This window comes from Panicum hallii, chromosome 9 (assembly GCF_002211085.1).
Source record: "Panicum hallii strain FIL2 chromosome 9, PHallii_v3.1, whole genome shotgun sequence".
Lineage (NCBI taxonomy): Eukaryota > Viridiplantae > Streptophyta > Magnoliopsida > Poales > Poaceae > Panicum > Panicum hallii.
The window spans coordinates 24,631,566-24,647,911 of NC_038050.1; the positions used below are offsets into that span (position 1 = coordinate 24,631,566).

The window sequence follows — 16,346 nt, forward strand, 5'->3', positions numbered from 1 at the left end:
CGGGACCTCGGTGCGCTTAAGAACCCTTTACAGATCGACAACCAGGAAAACAGCTAAGTTTTTCGCAAAAAAGTAGACACACGGAATACCTAAATGCATTACTGATAGTGTGCACAACATTACAAAGTTATCTTACAATAACAAAAGTTATATTACAAAAGAAACAACAAAAAGATACTAGCACTACTGTCCGGCGGCACCCCCACTCTCTGCAGGTTCGGGGCGGCGTCGGATGCGTGCCACGACCATGTCGGCCGCCTCATGACTCCTTCTTGCGCGGTGGCTACCGTTGCCCGGAGGGGTCCGACCAGGATAGGAGTCAGTTGGATGGTGGGGTCGTGGCTCCGGAAGCTGGTAAGGATGTACTCTGCCATCCCCCGAGCAACTGCATGCCCTTCCGTCTCCAGGAGGTCCTGTATGCTGGCCTCCACGTCCCGCAGCCGCTCGGCGGTGGAGTCTAGCACCTGGAGGGTGGCGCCAAGTGGTGAAGGAGCCTCCGACACCCGGATGGGGTTGGCTCCGAGTGCTTCTAGCAAAGGGTTCATTGCACCGACCCATCTTGTGATCTGGTCGATGCCGGCGCTCCGCTCTGCTAGGAGTTCCTCCACCTTGGCTTCCCTCTCCTGGAGTGCCACCTCGCACTCCTGGAGCCTCCGGGTCCTGGGTGCTAGCTCCTCCTCCACGGCCTCTTCCCGCTTCTGGAGCTCCTGGATCCGGGCCACATCCTCTGCTTCGCGGGCGGCCAGCCATTCTTCTTTCTTCGCTGCGGCTGTCCCCAGTTCTGCAAGGGCGGTCTCTTGCGCCTTGACCGCTGCCGCCGCCCTCTTGGCCTGGTCGGCTAGCTCCAGGGCGGTCTGCTCCCTGTCTGCTGCCGCCAGCACCTTCTCCTCCGCCGCGATCTCCCGCTCGAGGGCTAGTGCTTCCCGCCGCGTGGCCGCTCTCTCACGTTGGAACGCTGCCACCTCCCGGTCGCGAGCCTGCTGCAGTTGCTGTAACACCCTAATGTAATTTTCCCTAATTATAATGAATTTATTTTGGCTCAAATAAAATTTCTAGGGTTTTCTTTAATTTTGTGGCATTTAAAGTAATTTTATAACACAAGAAAATAAAAATTTAATATAAGATCAACTTGTTTGTGCATTCATTCTGGAGCATTGTTTAATTGTGTTGAGTGTATAGGGTTTGAATTCAAATTTATTTGAATTCAAATAGATTTGTTTGATTTAGTTTAAGTGTAGAAAAGGAAAAGAAAAAGGAAAGAGCCAGCCCAACCCAACCCCTCTCTATTCTTCTCTCGGGCCCTCTCTTTTCCCTTCTCCCGCGGCCCAGCCGGCGGCCCAGTGGCTCTCTCCCCTTCTTTTCCCGCGGGCCCTTCTCCTCTCTCCCTTTTTCCCCGGCCCAAAGTAATTCCCGGGGCCCAGCTTCTTTTTCCTCCCCGCGTGGGCTTCACGCCGGTCCAGCCTACCGCCCCAGCCCGGTCGCGCCCCCTCTCTCTTTTCTCTCGCTGATGCGCGGGCCCCGCCTGTCGGCGCCCTTTTTCCGCCGTCCGAGCCGCGCCCGTTCTTTCCTCTCTCTCTCTGCCGTCTCGGTCCCACTCGTCAGTCCCCTCCCTCTCCTTTCCTTTCTTCCTCCTCGCGCGCTGGCTACCCGAGATCCCCGGCGATCTACTCTCCCCGGGCCCGCACGCCGAGACCTCCGCCTCTGCCCTTAATTGCCCCTGTCGACCCCCCTTTTACCCCATGCCCTAACCCTAGCCGCAGCGCTCCCCGAAAACCCCAGTGCCGCCGACCTTTTCCTCCGCCGCACAAACACCCTCGGCCTCACCGTCGAACCACCGTTCCGCCGCGCCCCGGACCACAGCATCCCCCGCAAAAGCTCCACCTCGCCATCCTAAAGCTCCTCGAGCTCAGCATTGGAGCTCTACGCCTCGGTAACGACGGAATTTCCTGAGGGAACTTTCTCCGGTGAGTTGCCCCGCCGCAACAATTTCTCGTCATCGGTAGGTATCTGGCCGGGCTGACCCCCTGAGCACCTCTGCAGGGCCTGTGTGCTTTGATTTGGGGGACCAGCAGATCTGAAGCAGTCCCACCTCGGCTCATCCGCGATCACCCCGAGCGTCGCCTCCGCAGGACCTCGCCGCCGGCCATCCTCCGCCACGCTCCGGGCACCACGAGCCCTCGGTGAGCTTCCTCTTCGCTCCCTGGTTCTTTTGCACTAGGCGTTGTGGTCCTTAGCTGGCCGCAGTGCCTAAACCGCTTGCACGCCGGTGAATCCGCCGCTCCGAGCCACCCCTCGCCGTCGACTCGTCGCTAGAATAGGGTAGGCCGCTTCTGTTCCCCCTAGGCGTGCTCCCCAGGCCGTGGTGATGCCTTCCAGCCTGGAGTCGTGAAGAATGGCCCACCAGATCGACGGGAACGCCGAGCTCCGGTGAGCCGAGCCGCGCGCCGCCACGGAGCTTAGCCTCTGGTGAGTCCCGCCGCCGCTGGCGCCTGCGTGGATCCTGTGCCGCTTGATCGAAGATGGACGCCTAGGATTAGATCTAGAGCCTTTTCATCGGGACCGTGCGATCGAGATCCAGTGGTTCGGGTCAAGCGATACCGGTTCAGGTTGAGTGAGAGGCAGAGCCGTCAGATTTAGAATGGGCGGTCTGGATCAGATCCGTTTAAGTATAGGTTCGGTCCGTTCGATTTAGATCGGGTGGCCGTGGTGAGCGCGTACCCCTTCGCGTAATAGATCTAATCTGAGCCATTAGATGGCGATCCAAAGGCCCAGATCTGGAGATACCCTTTCAACCCATTTTTTTATCTAAAGAGTCCTTGCCCTTTTGAAGAATCAACCCGCAGTCCACCCGTAGTTCAAAGATATTTGCAGATAGGTCCTTTTATTCCCTTTTGACCCCCTGAGCTTTCTAGATTTAGGTTTTTCAGCCCTTCCCTAGAGTTTTTGCAGGTTAGCCCCTGTGTCTATGGTTTAATTAGGTTTAGGCCCTCAGTTTTTTGCGCAGAAACCCCTGGTTTTCCTGCTTTCTTACAGAAAAGCCCCTGAACCTTGTTTTAAGTCTAGTTTTCGCGTCTTAGCTCTGTTTTAGTTGGTTTTCGTGCTCTTGAGATCGTTGTAATGCATAGAATAGTTCTAGGCTAGTTTTGTGTGCTGTTCTACTGTATTGGTGTACTGTTTTCTTATAGTTTGCTATTGTTGTGCATGTGTGTATGTGTGGACCATGCTTGATGATCGTGAGTAGACGTCGAGCCTTCGGAGCAGTACCAGGAGCAGCCATCTTCCGAGCAGTTTGAGCAGCAGCCGGGAGAGTACGAGGAAGGCAAGTATAACATGAACCTCCTATCACTTTTTAATACAAATTTCATATTGCATTTTAATTCTGTATGCCTATAAGGATTTCCTAGCCACCTTTATCCTTATATATATATCCTTGGGTTGCATTGTGGTTAGTTTGGCTAGGTGCTGCGCTCTCACCTATGTTGGTCCTTTTTAATTAAATTTGATTAATGGATCTATGCAACTTAATCCTGAGAGTGGCCCTCTGTGTTGTGTGCTTGAGTGGCTCACGTCTCCTTAAAAGATGTTTTTGATAGAAACATGGTTTAGGGGGCCAGCACGGTGCTTAGTGCTTGGTTGGCCACTCTCCATAAGGACCGGTTCATAGAGCGACAACCTGGGACAACCATGCAACCACAAGACTGGAATGGGACGGTCTTGACTTACTAATTAGGTCGTGTTGGTTCGGGAGTAACTTAGCTGCGTAGGCAAGAGGGGTGGTAGGCTTCAATGGTCCCTGCTCCTCCGGCTTGGTCTGTGCTGTGTGCTTGTACCCCTGGAGGTGGGCCCCATCGTCGCTGATCCAGAATCCTTAGTGGTTACACCTTACCAACGTGATCCTTTGTAACGGTCTCGTAGTGTGCTTACTAGCTATCTCACCTAAGGAAGTGTGATAAACAACTAGCGTAGCTCACGACTTGTGGGTAAAGTTGTGCAACCTCTCGAGAGTGTAAAACTGATATATCAGCTGTGCTCACAGTCATGAGCGGCCCAGATCCTCCGTCTGACTAGTGGGGTTATCTTGGTGGTTTGGATGGTTCTCAGTAATTCTTAATTAATATTGATTAATTTCTTATGCAATTCGGGTTTATGGTAATTCATCCACTTGTAGTAATTAGCTTTAATAAAATTTTGCAAAGTCTAAAAGCTAATGCAGTTGAGTCAGCTAACCTTAGAGCCTCATAGTTTGTGTTATACTTGTTGAGTATGAGTTTGTACTCACACTTGCCTCTCCACTCTTCTGTTCTCTTGGATATCTTCGACTGTTGCTCAGTGCCCGGCAACGCGGAGGATTACGTCAGCGGCTTCGACGACTTCTAGGCGTTTGTCTCCCAGTCGATGTCCCTGTGGCGCCTAGCTCTACGTGTATCTCTTTTTCGCTTCCGCAACTCTTGAGCCGATTCTTGATTCGGTTGTAATAAAATAATTCATTTATGATTTATATTAATGTTATTTGTGATATGTGTTGTAATATCTTGATGATTCTGTTGTATATATGCGTGACTTGATCCTAGCGCATATATGATTGCTCGATTTATGTTCTTTATAAATTGGGTGTGATAGAATTGGTATCAGAGCCAGGTTCGACTGTAGAACGAAGCTTAGATAGAACTGGATGAGTTTAGGACTTTTTTTCTCTTGCTTGCTTCCGCAAACCTCCTAAAATCATTTCCTGCCTCTATTCCTTGAGTCCTAAGCCCTTTGATTTGCTATCTCTCCTAACTTTTCTGAGAAATAGCTTGAGTCTCCGTAGACGTTGGCCTGAGTAATCTAACCCTATAAGCTATAAGTTTAGGTTGTCCCGATGAAAATACGCTAGAACGAGTGTGTTAGTCGAGTGGTGTGATAAACTCGACTAAGTTGTGAATATTGAATGCTTGTTATTGTGCAAGTGTTTGATTTGGATTTTTGGTTGATTGCATAGTCTAGTAGTTAAATTTGTTCATGCAAGTCAACCCTAACCCAACTTGAACTAAATAATAAAATTGAGTTAGATCGTTGGGGGTAACACCTATATTCTTTTCTCTCTGCCATATCTTGACGGAATTTCATTTCCGCAGCTGCACAATATCTTCTTCTCATAAATTTCGTTTGTTGCAATCAGATGGTGAACACCAGGCGCACCGGTTCCGGTTCTGACCAGTAGGAGCAGAACAACCAGGGTACTGGTCAGCCGCTGCCGATGCCGCCACCACTGACCCCGGAGCAGTTCTTTCAGCTCCAGATGTAGATGATGGCGACCCTGAACAACACCGTTCAGGCTCTGCAGCAGATTCACGCCCAGCCACCACCTCCTCCGCCGCCTCAGCCCCATGACAGGCGTGCGGATTTCCTGAGAGGTCATCCTCCGACCTTCTCTCACGCCACGGACCCACTCCAGGCAGACGACTGGCTTCGTTCGGTGGAGCGCCAGTTGGTTGTTGCCCAGTGCGACGACCGGGAGCGGGTTCTGTACGCAGCAGGGCAGCTGCGAGGCTCCGCTCTTGACTGGTGGGAGTCCTACCCGGCCCAGGACCATGAGGCTCTGACATGGGACCAGTTCTGTGAGCGCTTCAGGAGCCACCACATTCCTGAGGGCATTATGAAGATGAAGCAGAAGGAGTTCCGTGCCCTTAAGCAGGTAAATTTGAATGGAATTCCCTGCAACTTCTTTCGAGCTTCAATCTATCCTTGATCTCTTTTCGTAAGCCTGACGTATTGAGCAATTTTTACCCTTGTTATCTGTGTTCGTTATTTCAGGGATCTATGACGGTGACGGAGTACCGTGACCGTTTCCTTCAGCTGGCCCGTTATGCCCCTGCTGACATCGCTCGTGATAGCGATAAGCAGGAGTATTTCAAGGAGGGGCTGGATGATCACATCCAGTATGCGCTCCTGAACCTCCGCTTCGACAGTTTCGACCATCTGGTTGATGCTGCCCTCAACACCGAGCGTAAGCGCCGGGAGATTGAGGATAAGAAGAGGAAGATGGCTCCCTCTTCGTCGGGCAGCAACACTCGGCCCCGATATCAGCACCCCCAGCAGTACCAGCAGCGGCAGCAGTATCCTCCCCGTCCTCAGCAGCAGGCAGGGCAGGGTCAGAGGCTTCCGGCGCCTCCAGCTCCACCAGCTCAGAGGCAGGGAGCGCCCACTCCTCCTTCTGGGCAGCAGGCTGCAGCCCTTCCCCGGGCCTGCTACCACTGCGGCGAGGTTGGCCACTACACCAACGTCTGTCCTCGGAAGGCGCAGGCAAGACAGCAGGGGCGTGCAGCACCGCCCAAGGCCCCAGCTCAGGGCAGGGTGAACCACGTGACGGCCGAGTCAGCGGCCGAGGCTCCTAACGTGGTGATTGGTACGTTCATGGTCAACACCCATCCTGCTACATTGCTTTTTGATACTGGTGCTACGCATTCTTTCATCACCCAGTCTTTTGTTGAGCATCATGATATTCCTACTAGCACATTAAAGAGGTGTATGTTAGTATCTTCACCGGGAGGACAGTTGAGGTCTCATGTCTTCTGTCCCAGAGTCAGTGTGGCCATAAGGGGGGTAGAGTCAGTGCGAATCTGATGGTGCTAGACACCAAGGGCATTGATGTGATCCTCGGGATGGAGACTCTTGCTAAGTGGGGAGTCCGGATAGATTGTGCTCAGAGAACTGTTCTTCTGTCAGCACCGGATGGTCAAGAGGTCACTGTTGGTGCCACAGAGCCTTCTGAATTTCTTCATCAGATGGAGGCTAGACCCACGGATGGTATTCGCGTGGTGTCTGAATTCCTGGATGTCTTTCCGGATGATTTGCCAGGTATGCCGCCTGATCGCGACATTGAGTTTTCTATTGATCTCTTGCCTGGCATAGCTCCTATTGCTAAGAGGCCCTATCGTATGTCACCTGTTGAGCACGAGGAAGTCAAGAAGACCATCGATGAGTTGCTAGCCAAGGGCTATATCCGTCGCAGCTTCTCTCCTTGGGCTTTTCCTGCCTTGCTCGTAGAGAAGAAGGATGGTGCGAAGAGGATGTGTGTCGATTATCGGGATCTGAATGCAGTTACTATCAAGAACAAGCATCCACTGCCCCGTATTGAGGATCTTTTCGATCAGCTTCAGGGTGCTTGTGTGTTCTCGAAGATTGATCTGCGTTTGGGTTATCATCAGTTGAAGATTCGTCCAGAGGATATCCCGAAGACGGCATTCACCTGCAAGTATGGGCTATACGAGTACACGGTCATGTCTTTTGGTTTGACCAATGCTCCGGCTTTCTTCATGCACTTGATGAACAAGGTTTTCATGGATTACCTGGATACTTTCATGGTGATATTCATCGACGATATCCTGGTATATTCCAAGTCGGAGGTAGAACATGAGAAGCATCTGAGGTTGGTGTTGCAGAGGTTGCGAGAGCATTAGCTGTATGCCAAGCTCAGTAAGTGTGAGTTCTGGATTGACGAGGTTCCTTTCCTCAGTCATATCATCTCCAAGGGAGGCATCGCGGTAGATCCGGGCAAGGTGAAGGATGTGCTCGAGTGGAAGATACCACAGACGGTGAAGGAGATTCGTTCCTTTCTGGGCTTAGCAGGTTATTATCGGAGGTTCATCGAGAATTTCTCCAAGATTGCGAAGCCTTTGACTTCTTTGCTGGAGAAGGGTGTGGATTTCTCTCGGACTGGTGAGCATCAGGTAGCTTTCGATGAGTTGACGAAGAGGTTGACCACGGCGCCGATTCTTATTCTGCCAGACCAGAGCAAGAGGTTCACAGTGTATTGTGATGCTTCGAGGGATGGTCTTGGTTGTGTTTTGATGCAGGAAGGCAAGGTCATAGCTTATGCTTCACGGCAGTTACGCCGGCACGAGCTAAACTATCCCACCCATGACCTCGAGTTGGCCGCAGTTGTGCATGCTCTGAAGATATGGAGGCATTACTTGTTTGGGCAGCAGTGTGACATTTACACTAATCACAAGAGCCTCAAGTACATTTTCACGTAGAGTGAGCTGAATATGCGGCATCGAAGATGGCTAGAGCTAGTCAAGGATTATGACCTGGAGATTCACTATCATCCGGGTAAGGCTAATGTCGTGGCAGATGCTCTGAGCAGGAAGAGCTATGTCAACATGGCCGTGGCTTTTCAGATGCCTTCAGAGTTATGCGAGGAGTTTGAGCAGCTGAGTCTGGGTTTCTTGCATCATACTTTGAGTGCAGCATTCGAGGCAGAACCCACTCTAGAGGTAGAGATTAGGCAGCATCAGAAGGATGATAAGAAGCTGCAGGAGATTCGTGAGCTGCTCAAGATTGGCAAAGCCCCTCATTTCAGAGAGGATGATCAGGGTACCTTGTGGTACAAGGGTCGTATATGTGTGCCGGATGTGAATGACCTCAGAAAGTTGATTCTGAGTGAGGCTCATGATACAGCATATTCTATCCATCCTGGCAGCACAAAGATGTATTACGACCTGAAGGAACGATTCTGGTGGTACGGGATGAAACGTTCCGTTGCGGAGTAGGTGGCTATCTGTGACACTTGTCAGCGTGTCAAGGCAGAGCATCAGAGGCCAGCAGGGTTATTGCAGCCGTTGAAGATTCCAGAGTGGAAATGGGAGGAGATCACCATGGACTTCATTGTTGGTTTGCCCCGTACTCAGAAAGGGTACAACTCCATATGGGTAGTAGTGGACCGGTTGACGAAGGTTGCCCACTTCATCCCGGTGAACACTACCTACTCCGGTGCTAGACTTGCCAAGTTGTACATCTCCAGGATTGTCTGTCTGCATGGAGTTTCGAAGAAGATTATATCTTATCGAGGATCTCAGTTCACTTCATGGTTCTGGGAGCAGCTGCATGATTCGTTGGATACAAAGTTGCGCTTCAGTACCGCTTATCATCCTCAGACAGATGGGCAGACAGAGAGGACCAACCAAGTGTTGGAGGATATGCTTCGAGCTTGTGCTATTCAGTACGGTACCAGCTGGGATAAGTGCTTGCCTTATGCAGAGTTTTCGTATAACAACAGTTATCAGGCAAGTCTGAAGAAGTCTCCTTTTGAGGCTTTGTACGGTCGGAAGTGCAGGACCCCGCTGTACTGGGATCAGATTGGTGAGAGGCAAGTATTTGGTCCGAAGATTATTGAGGATGCAGAGCAGCTGGTACAGCAGGTGCGAGAGAATCTGAGGGTCGCTCATACTCGTCAGAAGAGCTATGCGGATGTTCGTCGCCGAGATCTGACCTTTGCAGTGGGAGATTATGTATATCTGAAGGTCTCGCCGATGAGAGGGATTCGCAGGTTTAATATGAGAGGGAAGCTAGCCCCTCGATACATCGGTCCGTTCAAGGTGTTGGAACGGAAGGGTGAGGTGGCATATCGTTTGGAGTTGCCTCCCAACCTCTCAGGGGTGCACGATGTGTTTCACGTGTCCCAGCTGAAGAAGTGCTTGAGGGTGCCAGAGGAGCAAGCACCGATAGAAGGGTTAGATGTGCAGGAGGATCTGACTTACATCGAGCATCTGGTGAAGATTCTGGAGACATCCGAGAGAGTTACCAGAAACAAGAGGATCAAGATGTGCTGTGTTCAGTGGAGTCACCACACGGAGGATGAGGCTACTTGGGAGCGAGAAGATGAGTTGAGAAAGACATATCCTGATCTCTTTGCTAGCTAGCCTATCTGAATCTCGGGACGAGATTCCTGTAAGGGGAGTAGGTTTGTAACACCCTAATGTAATTTTTCCTAATTTTAATGAATTTATTTTGGCTCAAATAAATTTTCCAGGGTTTTCTTTAATTTTGTGGCATTTAAAGTAATTTTATAACACAAGAAAATAAAATTTTAATATAAGATCAACTTGTTTGTGCATTCATGCTGGAGCATTGTTTAATTGTGTTGAGTGTATAGGGTTTGAATTCAAATTTATTTGAATTCAAAAAGATTTGTTTGATTTAGTTTAAGTGTAGAAAAGGAAAATAAAAAGGAAAGAGCCAGCCCAACCCAACCCCTCTCTCTTCTTCTCTCGGGCCCTCTCTTTTCCCTTCTCCCGCGGCCGAGCCGGCGGCCCAGTGGCTCTCTCCCCTTCTTTTCCCGCGGGCCCTTCTCCTCTCTCCCTATTTCCCCGGCCCAAAGTCATTCCCGCGGCCTAGCTTCTTTTTCCTCCCCGCGTGGGCTTCGCGCCGGTCCAGCCTACCGCCCCAGCCCGGTCGCGCCCCCTCTCTCTTTTCTCTCGCTGATGCGCGGGCCCCGCCTGTCGGTGCCCTTTTTCCCCCGTCCGAGCCGTGCCCGTTCTTTCGTCTCTCTCTCTGCCGTCTCGGTCCCACTCGTCAGTCCCCTCCCTCTCCTTTCCTTTCTTCCTCCTCGCGCGCTGGCTACCCGAGATCCCCGGCGATCTCCTCTCCCCGGGCCCGCATGCCGAGACCTCCGCCTCTGCCCTTAATTGCCCCTGTCGACCCCCCTTTTACCCCGTGCCCTAACCCTAGCCGCAGCGCTCCCCGAAAACCCTAGCGCCGCCGACCTTTTCCTCCACCGCACAAACACCCTCGGCCTCACCGTCGAACCACCGTTCCGCCGCACCCTAGACCACCGCATCCCCCGCAAAAGCTCCACCTCGCCATCCTAAAGCTCCTCGAGCTCAGCATTGGAGCTCTACACCTCGGTAACGATGGATTTTCCCGAGGGAACTTTCGCCGGTGAGTTGCCCCGCCGCAACAATTTCTCGTCGTCGGTAGGTATCCGGCCGGGCTGACCCCCTGAGCACCTCTGCAGGGCCCGTGTGCTCCAATTTGAGGGACCAGCAGATCTGAAGCAGTCCCACCTCGGCCCGTCCGCGATCACCCCGAGCGTCGCCTTCGCAGGACCTTGCCGCCGGCCGTCCTCGGCCACGCTCCGGGCACCGCGAGCCCTCGGTGAGCTTCCTCTTCGCTCCCTGGTTCTTTTGCACTAGACGTCGTGGTCCTTAGCTGGCCGCAGTGCCTAAACTGCATGCACGCCGGCGAATCCGCCGCCCCGAGCCGCCCCTCGCCGTCGACTCGTCGCTAGAATAGGGTAGGCCGCTTCTGTTCCACCTAGGCATGCTCCCCAGGCCGTGGTGATGCCTTCCAGCCTGGAGTCGTGAAGAATGGCCCACCAGATCGACGGGAACGCCGAGCTCCGGCGAGCCGAGCCGCGCGCCGCCACGGAGCTTAGTCTCTGGTGAGTCCCGCCGCCGCTGGCGCCTGCGTGGATCCTGTGCCGCTCGATCGAAGATGGATGCCTAGGATTAGATCTAGAGCCTTTTCATCGGGACCGTGCGATCGAGATCCGGTGGTTCGGGTCAAGCGATACCGGTTCAGGTTGAGTGAGAGGCAGAGCCGTCAGATTTAGAATGGGCGGTCTGGATTAGATCCATTTAAGTATAGGTTCGGTCCGTTCGATTTAGATCGGGTGGCCATGGTGAGCGCGTACCCCTTCGCGTAATAGATCTAATCTGAGGCGTTAGATGGCGATCCAAAGGCCCAGATCTGGAGATACCCTTTCAGTCCGGTTTTTTTTATCTAAAGAGTCCTTGCCCTTTTGAAGAATCAACCCGCAGCCCACCCGTAGTTGAAAGATATTTGCAGATAGGTCCTTTTATTCCCTTTTGACCCCCTGAGCTTTCTAGATTTAGGTATTTCAGCCCTTCCCTAGAGTTTTTGCAGGTTAGCCCCTGTGTCTATGGTTTAATTAGGTTTAGGCCCTCAGTTTTTTGCGCAGAAACCCCTGGTTTTCCTGCTTTCTTACAGAAAAGCCCCTGAACCTTGTTTTAAGTCTAGTTTTCGCGTCTTAGCTCTGTTTTAGTTGGTTTTCGTGCTCTTGAGATCGTTGTAATGCATAGAATAGTTCTAGGCTAGTTTTGTGTGCTGTTCTACTGTATTGGTGTACTGTTTTCTTATAGTTTGCTATTGTTGTGCATGTGTGCATGTGTGGACCATGCTTGATGATCGTGAGTAGACGTCGAGCCTTCGAAGCAGTACCAGGAGCAGCCATCTTCCGAGCAGTTTGAGTAGCAGCCGGGAGAGTACAAGGAAGGAAAGTATAACATGAACCTCCTATCACTTTTTAATACAAATTTCATATTGCATTTTAATTGTGTATGCCTATAAGGATTTCCTAGCCACCTTTATCCTTATATATATATCCTTGGGTTGCATTGTGGTTAGTTTTGCTAGGTGCTGCGCTCTCACCTATGTTGGTCCTTTTTAATTAAATTTGATTAATGGATCTATGCAACTTAATCCTGAGAGTGGCCCTCTGTGCTGTGTGCTTGAGTGGCTCACGTCTCCTTAAAAGATGTTTTTGATAGAAACATAGTTTAGGGGGCCAGCACGGTGCTTAGTGCTTGGTTCGCCACTCTCCATAAGGACCGGTTCATAGAGCGACAACCTGGGACAACCGCGCAACCACAAGATTGGAATGGGATGGTCTTGACTTACTAATTAGGTCGTGTTGGTTCGGGAGTAACTTAACTGCGTGGGCAAGAGGGGTGGTAGGCTTCAATGGTCCCTGCTCCTCTGGCTTGGTCTGTGCTGTGTGCTTGTACCCCCGGAGGTGGGCCCCATCGTTGCTGATCCAGAATCCTTAGCGGTTACAGCTTACCAACGTGATCCTTTGTAATGGTCTCGTAGTGTGCTTGCTAGCTATCTCACCTAAGGAAGTGTGATAAACAACTAGCGTAGCTCACGACTTGTGGGTAAAGTTGTGCAACCTCTCAAGAGTGTAAAACTGATATATCAGCTGTGCTCACAGTCATGAGCGGCCCAGATCCTCCGTCTGATTAGTGGGGTTATCTTGGTGGTTTGGATGGTTCTCAGTAGTTCTTAATTAATATTGATTAATTTCTTATGCAATTCAGATTTATGGTAATTCATCCACTTGTAGTAATTAGTTTTAATAAAATTTTGCCAAGTCTAAAAGCTAATGCAGTTGAGTCAGCTAACCTTAGAGCCTCATAGTTTGTGTTATACTTGTTGAGTATGAGTTTGTACTCACACTTGCCTCTCCACTCTTCTATTCTCTTGGATATCTTCGACTGCTGCTCAATGCCCGGCAACGCGGAGGATTACGTCAGCGGCTTCGATGACTTCTAGGCGTTTGTCTCCCAGTCGACGTCCCTGTGGCACCCAGCTCTACGTTTATCTCTTTTTTGCTTCCGCAACTCTTGAACCGATTCTTGATTCGGTTGTAATAAAATAATTCATTTACGATTTATATTAATGTTATTCGTGATATGTGTTGTGATATCTTGATGATTCTGTTGTATATATGCGTGACTTGATCCTGGCGCATATATGATTGCTCAATTTATGTTCTTTATAAATCGGGTGTGACAGTTGCTCCTGCAGGAGCTCGCGCTCTAGCATGAGCTTGGCGCGCTCATCGGCGTGGCGGGCGGAGGCAGACTTGATGCGGTTCCCTAGGCGGTGCTCCCAGTTGGAGAGCCGGAGATGCTCCGCCTGCAGCTTCTCCCATTCCCGGCGAATGCCAGCCTCCAGCTCCTCCTGAGCCTGCTGGCATTTGGCAAAGAGCCGGGGGAGAGGGATCTCCGCTGTGCTCGGGAGGAGACGCCTTCCCAGCACCACCTCCGGTTCCCCCTCCTCCGCTGGTGGAGTAGCGGTGCTGACGGCCTCAGCAGCCTCCAGTGCCGCTGTCTCCGCCGCCTCCGCTGCCTCCGGCGCTGCAGCCTCCGCCGTGGCAGCGGCCCCCTCTGCTGCTGGCTCAGCTAGAGAGGGCCCGGCCTCAACACCCGGTGCTGCTGCCGGAGCTTCGGTCGCCGCAGCGGGTCTGGCGGCCTTCTCCTGGGGGGCGGCTTCGGGTCGTGGCGATGTGGTGGCCTCCGGCTCCGGACCCCTAGGTCCGGGGGCTTCTGGAGGTGTCCCAGGCGGGGGTCCTGCTGGAGCCGACACCGAAGATTCCGGCACTGGCTGGGGGCCGGATCCCCTAGTTGGTGCATTTGAAGATTGGGGCCTGTCGTATCACCGATATGGTTAAGGCCCAGAAGTTAATAGGGAGAATGAAAAACTCTAACAAGACTACTTACGCGAAGTCGTACCACTCCCATCTGCCCCGGGCGGAAGGGGGGACCTTCTTCCCTGCTGAGGACTCCCTGGACCTTTGGCGGGTGTCCCCGGCCACCGGTGCTTCTGGCGGCGGTGGAGGGGTCTGTGGCCTGGGCTCGGATGGTGGTGGTGGTGTTGCCGGACGCCGTGTCGGCGGTGGTGGTGGAGGAGTCTGCTACCACGGAGGAGGCCGTCGCGGTTCCTCCGGTCTCCTCTCCGGTTGCTGGCGTTATGGCCGAGGTGGTGGAGCTCCGCTGTGCTCCTCTGCCCCCGCCGACTTCTGGTGCTTGGGCGTCGGCTCCCCGACCAAGGAGCCATCGCCACGCTGGAGCCTCCGGGACTTGCTCCCTTCGGCCTAGCTGCTCTGCGCGGGTGCTGCCCCCTGAGCCTCATCGCACCTTTGGGCTGAGGCAGCACCCGCATTGTCCTTGTGCCGGTGCTCCAGCACCGGCACCGGCACCTTCTCCTTCCCTTTCCTGCCGGGGGCCGGACCTCCGGGTTTTGGCTCCCCGGGACATTCGCTGGTATGTTGCTGGCGATTCGGTGTGGCGCCAGGGATCTGGAGCCCGCGGTTGGGGTCGCCTCCCAGTTGCCGGACCGCTAGGCCACCCTCGTCCAGGGTCGGCATCGACGCCAGGATTGATGACCGCAACGCCTGGTCCTCGCACAGGGCCTTGACCCCGCTCGGGAGGACCAGGGACTCTAGGCTAAATGCCTCACCAGTCATCACCCGGAGCGCCGCCTCCAGCTCCGCCCTGGTGAATTCGGTGCCGGGCCCGCGCGCGATCCTGCAGCAGTCGTTTGTCCCCGTGTACATGCAGGCCATCCTGGTTCGCTGCTGCAGGGGAGCGAGCCGCCGCTTGAGGAAGTCGCCCAGCACCATCAAGGATGTCAGGCCGCTCCGTTGGAGATTCTTGACCCCCTCAAATACCGGGCCGAGGTCCTTCGGTATCGTTGGCTTGCCCTTCCAGGTGCTCCGGTCACTCTGGGGTGCGTCTGTTGGCAGCTCCAGGCGGTCGTGGGGGTCGGCTACCGCGATGACCCAGCCTTCACGCCAGTCCTCCCACTTGGAGCTGGAGAAGGCGGCGATGTAGGAGTTCGCCATCCCGTGCCGGAGCTGGAAGTAGTAAGCGCCGACCTCGTGCTTGCTCCTCCCGGTCCCAACCAAGGCATAGAAATGCCGGAAAATGGTGGTGCAGGGACGCACTCCCACGAACATCTCCATAAGGTGGGCGAAGACCGCCACAAGGAGAATGGAGTGGGGGTTGAGATGATGAAGTTGGAGGCCGAACTCCTCCAGGAGCAGGAGGAAGAAGGAGGAGATCGGAGGAACCAACCCGCACATGATGTATGAGTTGAAGAGAACGAACTCCCCCGCGGCAAGGTCGCGGAGGGGGATCTTGCCAGCCCTAATCTTCCCGGCTTGCACCGGCACAGACCATCCTAGAAGGCGGCGCACCGAGTCCAGCTGAGTCTGGCTCTGGAAGCGGCGCGGGAAAGGAAGCGAAGACATCGCGATGGATGTTGAGGTCGCTAAGGATGGATCGCAAGGGAGCAGGGAAGAGAAGGAAGCTGAGCTCAAGGGAGCTGATCGCAAGGAAGATTGCGAAGGCGAAGGGGCGCAACGACATCTTTTGGTGGCAAGAGTGAAAAGGTAGCCGTTCCCTTCAGCGCTTACCTTTTATGCAAAAGGCTATTGCCCTCTTGCGCTCCGCGACGACCGAGGAGAAGTCGAACGGTTGCCTGCACCAGGCCCCCTCCTCTCACACCCAATGACCGGTGGGCCCGGGCCCTCCAGTCAAAGGCGTGACCGCTGGAAGAAAAGGGGAAAGGTGGAATCCGAACCGCCCGAGCCGCGGGACAGGCTCGAATAAGACAAGAATCTGAACCGCCCGACACGCACGGCGTGGGCGGGGGACGGGCTCCTCGGGGATCCCGCCTTGTGGGAAAGGACATCCATGCCCTTCCCCGGCGGGAACAAGCTGTCCACCCGGTGCAATGCTGGGATCTTGCCCCACCTGCGGGTTCATCCCTCACCCGAGGTGGGCCCGGGGGCCTCTGTCAGTACATACGGACAGGGGTACCTCCTGCTAGGGTGTCCAGGCCCTTTAGCGTATCACCATACGTGATCTCCCCCTCGCCTTCTGGGTGACGTGGCATACGGCCCGAGCCTGACAGCTGGAACCATGGTCTCCAGACCTTCCCGGTGCTCTAAGAGGTCTGGGGCCTCCACGTGCCCAGGGAGGCAGGAGAGCTCTCGG

At 53.6% G+C, this 16,346-nt stretch overlaps 1 pseudogene; it reads right to left on the reverse strand.

Moving 5' to 3' along the window:
* Nucleotides 1–15,598, reverse strand: part of LOC112872959 — a 93,992-nt pseudogene extending 78,394 nt beyond the window's left edge.
* Nucleotides 15,599–16,346: the final 748 nt, after the last annotated feature.